Consider the following 7258-nt stretch of genomic DNA (forward strand, 5'->3'; position numbering starts at 1 on the left):
GGGTATGGTACAAGGACTCGATCGTGTTGCCATCGCCTACTATAAATATACGAGTGGCAGGCCCCCACGCCGCAATACCGATCGCTGTAAGCCTGTATCCAAATCCCCTACAAGGTTCTAGCGTACCGCGGGCGCCGAACCCTGCCTTGGCTGCCGCCTGCCGGCACGGCGTCATCGAAGAACGCGGACATGGCAGACCTCAAGTCCCAGATGTTCTCTGCGCTCGCCAAGCTTTCCGGCCGATCCATGCAACGGGGTGTCGAGGAACCAAATCGCTTCTATTCTCAATCGAAGCTGCGACGGACCCCTACGACCACGGAGCCCAAACCGTGGCCTCAGAAACAATACGATCTGGGTGACGACGGGACGAATAAACCCGGTCAGCGAACACAGTGGATCCAGTAAGACGAGCTCCTTCCTCTGGTCGCTCGTGATCCTCTGCCCGCAGCCGACTCTGCCTACGTCGTCGTCCAATCCAAGTCCGCGTAGGATCAGCACTAGGAGCCTAGGAGGCCCACACCAGAAATCCTGCGAGCTGGTGGACGTGTTCCCTCTGTTAATCGTCCTCTCTACTGAATGTCTTGAAGATTTCTTTGAGACAAGCAGCATCTATATTATTTGTATTCAAACTGCTCGTGTCAAGTGAAGGAACAAGTGTATATTCAGATCTGGCTACGACTTTGCGTTTTCACATGCCCTAATAGTAGTGTAAAGTTGTGTCTGTACATACATATGCTGAACTCAGTTCTGTGACAGAGTCAAGAGGTAAACGGTACTGCAGATTACTTAGCTCAACGTAGGAGGAAGAAATCGACGGGTTCGTGCCCGTCGCTGGGAGCTCTGCTGAGTGCCTTTGGCAGTTGAGGATGAGGATTGTTATTGGAGATTGACCATCTCTTTCCCGGGAGTTCTTTAATAGCCAAGGGACTAGAGCAGTCCTCGAGTGAGCTACCCAAAACTATGTGGCTTGGCAATTTTTTGTGTTTGCTATCTTTGCCTATTTTGGAGAAACTACGAATGCAGGGATGCCGATTTACATTTCAAAAATATTAAATGAGTCAAATTTTATTATTTGTATGTAACCTAAAATATAAATACTTTTACGTTGAAATTCTAAACCATTGTAAAATACAGAGTGTCATTTAAAGACTAGACCATATTATAACTTTTGTAGTAAAAATCATATATGTTACTGAAATATACAGAGTGTCATTTAAAGACTACACCATATTAATACAAACCGAGTGCAATTTATCTAGAGAATTATATAAGTGGACATATAAAGAGATATTTTTGGCTGCACATACTATGTTGGAGGAGAAGATGGGAGAAAAGCCAAAGTAAAGCTACGTTGCTCGGCTTATTAGATTGTCATGCGAAATTTAAGCTGTACTCATGTTTTCAGTACTAAATTTTGGAACCGTTGCAATTTTTTATGTTTCTACTAACTGTAAATTCATTTGAATATCTTAATAAAATTTAAGAATGAGGCTCACAATTATTACCAGTCTACAGTATTACAAGTTAGTGCAGCGAGCCTCATGCTATATAATATTAGTGTCAACACAGATTGTTTTTTTGAAGTGTTTCGTTATTTTTTTCCGGTGCAACGCACGGGCACTTTTGCTAGTATATATATATATATATAGGGTGACACTATTCTGAAACCAGTGCTTAGAATATTATTCTGAGCACTGCTTCACCCTGTATAGTGCGCGATCCGAGCGAGGGAGACAGAGGAAAAAATCGGCCGGAACCAATCGTCCCCAACCTCCACGGCTGGCCTTGCCCCCGCGTGGCGGCTCTGTGGCCAAGCGCGCCGCCGGAGCTGACCACCTTCCACGATTGCCCTGACCAGCGCGTCACCAGGATTCAATCGCTGGCCACAAATCCACCTTTCCCGAATCCTTGCCACCACGCCAGTTCTCGGCGCCGCCGGGATCCAGCAAGCCTTCTTCTCGCCGCCGCGGTCTTCCCAGCCCCCGATCGGCAGCCAGCTTTCCTCCAACGCCTGCCAGGCTGCGAGCTCCTGCAGATCCCGTCCGCCACCGGCCGGGCCGCGATCTCCTCCATGTCTCGCCCGCCGCCGGCGTGGCTGCGCCCTCCCCCTATCCCGTCCGACGCCGACACATCCTGCCCCTACCGCTACAGCCGCCGGCTACGACGTCCCTCTGCTCCTCACGGCCATGGGCGTGCAAGCTCTCCAGCAAGGCCGAGCTCATCTCTTGCCCCGACCTGTACTTCCGATGGCGCCAACCTGAATTTTTACTAGCGCTGGCGTGAAGTCCCCTGACTGACCGGTGCCCTTGCGCATGCTGCAGGCTGCAGGTTGCCGCTGCCCGCTGGTGCAGGTGCTCTCCCATGGAGATCCTCGATAGTCGATCGAGCTGGAGGACACGATGTCCACCATCGCGTCTGAATTTCAAGCCAGGTTCTCTGAATTTCTTTGCGACGGACAGCAGCATACAGTCCTGCTTTATTTCTGGTCTTCTAGTGTAGTTTCGCTAGCTTGCTGGTTTGTTTGATCGTGCGGCCGGTGGTGAAGTGCAGGAGCTTTGTACATGTATTTGCTATGTGCTAGCTAGCTCGGGAAGAGTGAGTTAAGTAATACCGAATTAGTTAAATACTAATACTGAATTTGTTTGTGTTATGCCTCAGCTCCATGGCGAGAGCTAGGTAGTGCCGATGCAGGTCACTTGCTTTTATCAAAGCAGTACACGCTTTTGTTTTCCTGAAACAAGGTAGTAGAGTAGATTGATTAGAATTAAGAAGTACAGGTGCTTGGAATCGGCATTGCAAGATGGAATTTTAGAATTTCTGCAAAGTGGAGATTGATTAGTGTTAACAACGTAGATTGATTAGTGTCAAAAGTACATCTGCTTGGAATCGGTACTGCAAGATGGAATTACTTTAATTGAGAGCAGTACACTGTTTATTTCCTATGAGTGCAGAGTCGTGCTAGAAAAACGTCTACACGAAAGTACAATTAACGTCTTTACCAGAATTTGTGTTGATTATCTCTCTCTTGCCCGTGCAGCCAGCAGTTTTGCTCGTTTTATTCTCTACGGCAGCTTACGTGTGCTAGCTAAAGCATCTATGTGCGTGTGCTGATTCTCTCGGGCATACTCTCTCTATATCTCTATGTTTATTTGCAGACTATTCGATGCCAGCAGAGAAGTCCAATCGAATAGTAGTAAGAAGTGCAAGTTTATGATTTTGGAAGAGCAAAATTTTCTGAATCTGGAAGTGCATCGCACATCGCCCTCCGGTCCTTTTCTACTTGGTCGCAGCACAAATTTATTTGTGTGCGTAGGTTGTCCATGTTGACCACTCAGTTTGAGCAATTTTCACTTGATGTTCTAAATCGGTGTCTGTAACTTGGTTGATTCCTCTGATGGTTAAATTTTTGTCACAAAATTGATCTGTCCATACATTGTCGGTTTTTCATTATCTATCTAGTGGTATATCATTTGCACAATTAAGATAAATGGTTGATAAACACAAAGTATAATTAGTAGCTCTGAAGAAACGGGAAGTTCAAGTAAGTTCCAACAGAATGGTCAACCCTGTTATCCGGGAAGTTCAACCGTTCGACACGAACAGTACAAGCACCTATTATAGAAAGTACAAGAAAACCGACAAAATCCAAATGTAAAAAAACGAAATAATCCCATCACCCAAGAGGAAATTCAAATAGTTGACGGAGAGAAGTACAACCATTCGATAAACAACAGTACACCCACTTAATATAGGAAGTACAAAAAACTGACATAATTCAAATGTAGGAAAAACAAAATAATCCTGTCATCCATGAGGAAGTACAAGGAGTTATTCCGAGAAGTACAAGCCAAGACTACAGGAAGTACAAATAGTAATTACAGAACTGCAAATTGTACAAAGAAAATACTCACACATAAGTTCACATAGCAATGTTGGGAAGTTCAAATATTAAGTTCTAGGAAGTGCAGAATCTCTTAAATAGAGGCTAGGGAAAATCTAAAACTATCATTCCGAAACATATGTTTATGTATTATAAAACTCACTAGTATGGAAATATTCCCGGAAGTACAATCCCGAAGGCCAGGACGTACAAGTACATGTCGCGAGAAGTTCAGATACGTGTGGTTGTGCCGCACATTTTGTGTGGCCGTGGACCTCAAATTGACAGTGTACAAGAAAGTTATAGCTCTGTTTTACTGAACACTTCCATGAAACCGCACCAAGAAGTACAACCGCATTGCCGGTTAAGTACAAGTTAATGTTGAGGGAAGTTCAGTGCTCTGTTTTTACGAGAGGCGGAAATCTATTGACAAAATCTCATCGATTTGATCACCAACCACTTAGAGTATATGTATAATTACATTACCTACAACATTTTACAACAAATAAATGGATCTAATCCATCAAATTGAAATCGTTATCCCACAAAATATACCGGAAACATGATTTCAAAACTTGTAAAATTAATTTTAAACCGTTCGGATTTGGCAAAAATGGTAGATACAAAAAAGATGCGCCATTTTTACACCTTTCCAACCGTATATCGTTTCCATTGTTTAAATATACTGCGTGGAAATCGCGGGGAAATTATTCGGTGTCCGTCACATAAAACATGCGGACAGTAATTCGAGTTATTCTCTTAAACCAAAAAAAATGCGCCATTTTTACACCTTTCCAACCGTATATCGTTTCCATTGTTTAAATATACTGCGTGGAAATCGCGGGGAAATCATTCGGTGTCCGTCACATAAAACATGCGGACAGTAATTCGAGTTATTCTCTTAAACCGTAAGGAATTAGAGAAAACAATTGAAATAATAAAGTTGCGCCTAGTCCACAGCTTTCCAACGCCATATCATTTGCATCATTCCGACATACGGTTGAAAAAAATCGTCCAAATTACTGTCCGCTCGTTTTTTGAGTACGTCCGAATTTCGGTATTTTCAAAATTGTTCAAAAACTGTGAGGATTTAGAAAAAACGTAAAACATGAAAAAGTTGCGCAATTTCATTATCTTTCCAACGGTATATCATTTGCATAGTTTCGATAAGCGATTCGAAAATCGAACTAAAAGTTCGTTTTCTGGCCATATAGAAACGTTTTTGTATTTTCAAAATTAAATTTAAACCGTGCAAAATCTGTGAAAAGTGTGAAAATGAAAAAGTTGCGGTTTTTCATGATCTATCCAACGGTATATCATTTGCATAGTTCCGAAAAATGGTTGAGAAACTCGAGATATAATCAGTACCTCTGAAGAAAACGGAAAGTTCAGATAAGTTCGACAGAAAGTTGAACCCTGTTATCCGGGATGTACTACCTTGTGTCCAGGAAAGTACAAGTCGGTGCTCAGAATATTATTCTGCAACCGGTTGCAGAATAGTGCTGGTATATATATATATATATATATATATATATATATATATATATAGAGCCCAACTATTCTCGAACCCCCCTTAAGAGGCGTTCTAGAATAGCTATTCTCGAACCCCCTTGATCTGACTTAGTTTCTAATTTGCCTCCGAATTACCAACCCGAACCGACCCACCTCACCTCACTGAACCCGAACCGACCCACGATCAGTCTCCGAACTACCAGCCTTCTTCCCCGCCGCCGGTGGCCAGCCCCAACTCCCGCCCCGCCTTCTTCCCGGAGGCCGGCCCAACTCCCGCCCCGCCTTCTTCCCGGCGTTCGGCCCCAACTCCCGTCCCACCTTCTTCCTGGCGGCAGCACCGAATCCCCACCCCACCTTCTTCACCGGCGGCACCACCACATCCGCACCGCCCGCCTCCTTCCCCGGCTGTAGATCCCCACCATCCGCACCCGAAAAAACCGACGAGCACAACCGTACCGCCCCATCCTCCACCATCCCACCCGAATCCCACCTCCACCGACGTCGGGAGCTCCCCACCACACAGGTGCCATCTCCCGTGAAACTACCAGCCCGGCGGCACCCCTCCTCCCGCCTCGCGCGCCGGCCATCTCCTTCCCTGCAGCTCACGTGCCGCCAAAATCCCCTCCCCTGCAAATCTTGACCCGCCAAATCCCATCCCCTGCAGCTGGCGTGCGGCCCTCCCTTCCCTGCAGGTCGCGCGGAGCGCTTTCCCTCCCCTGCAGCTTGCACGACGTCGCCGCTGCTCCTCCACTTCGTCTCGACCGGACCGTCGAGCGGGAGGACGACATGGCCGATTCACATCGCGGGAGTCCACTGGAGCTCGCGCTAGGCCTCCTCGACCGAGTGCTGCTCCTCATCGCTGCTCAGGACCCCAGCGGCCTGGCCCTCCCGAGCTCCGCCGGCAGCCTCAGCTGGTGAGATTCTCGTCCAGGTACAACAGCGACACTACAGGGGCAGCACGGGGGAAGTTCGCCTCCCTTGTCCCTTGTTTCTCTTTTATTTTCTTCTTAAACAGTGCGTCCACTACTGCTAGTCAGGCCTCCGTCTCTCTTGATCTGTTTCAATGGTGTCAAGCGGGTTAGAATTTCACTTCATGTTTAGATTGATTTTGCTTATGGTTGATTTTAGAATTGCTGATGAGGTTGTATTGCTTCTGAACTACTGCTGGTCTGTCTCACGTTATCTGAAGATGTGTTAGATTGTCCTCCATGCATGCCGAGCTCTCCACCGTCGGCTGACCTGGACGTCAACCCTCCGCACTGGTATTCATCGATCAACACTGATCCTCCGGCACCTAACACGTCAACAGCTCCGGCAGAGAAAGCCATACAACTGCAGCTGTAGTACATTGCAAGAGCATGTTGTTTTGAGCCGCAGCCTATCTGAAAACATGCACCCATCGTTCCTAGTTTCATGTATGCTTGCAAACGGTCATTAGTTGTTCTATGTAGCTAGCCAAGCTAGGCACGACTAAATTCGAATGCTATAGTGATCCACTATTTAACTAGCTAGTTGTGTTAACATGTGCAAATCCTAGTGAGGTTATATTATTTATGATTCTGCGGAGTGTCTAACAGGAATATTATTGGTGGCAATGTCAAGTCAACGAGTCAAATTTTACCCCAGATATAATTCAACTATATTCTTACAGTAAAACAGCACTTCCCAAACACCTTGCATTTTTTGTCAAACCTGAGGAATACTTCGGTTTTAAGAAACTGCAGTATTCTTCCGTTGTGCACTGAAATACTTTAGTTTTGTAATACTTTAGTTTTAGAAAAACTTTGTTGCCAAACTAAGCCTTATTTACATGGAATTAGTTAAGAACTTCTGTAGAACATCTTGCAATTCTCACTGAAGTGCATA

General features: G+C 45.6%; 1 long non-coding RNA gene across 1 annotated transcript; it reads left to right on the plus strand.

The window, feature by feature from the left end:
- Positions 1–1760: 1760 nt before the first annotated feature.
- On the plus strand, positions 1761–2926 carry LOC127303474 (uncharacterized). The gene is made up of 2 exons (XR_011745975.1): positions 1761–2237; positions 2322–2926. It is a non-coding gene; the product is annotated as an uncharacterized lncRNA (long non-coding RNA).
- Positions 2927–7258: the final 4332 nt, after the last annotated feature.

This window comes from Lolium perenne, chromosome 5, assembly GCF_019359855.2.
Source record: "Lolium perenne isolate Kyuss_39 chromosome 5, Kyuss_2.0, whole genome shotgun sequence".
Taxonomy (NCBI): Eukaryota; Viridiplantae; Streptophyta; class Magnoliopsida; order Poales; family Poaceae; genus Lolium; species Lolium perenne.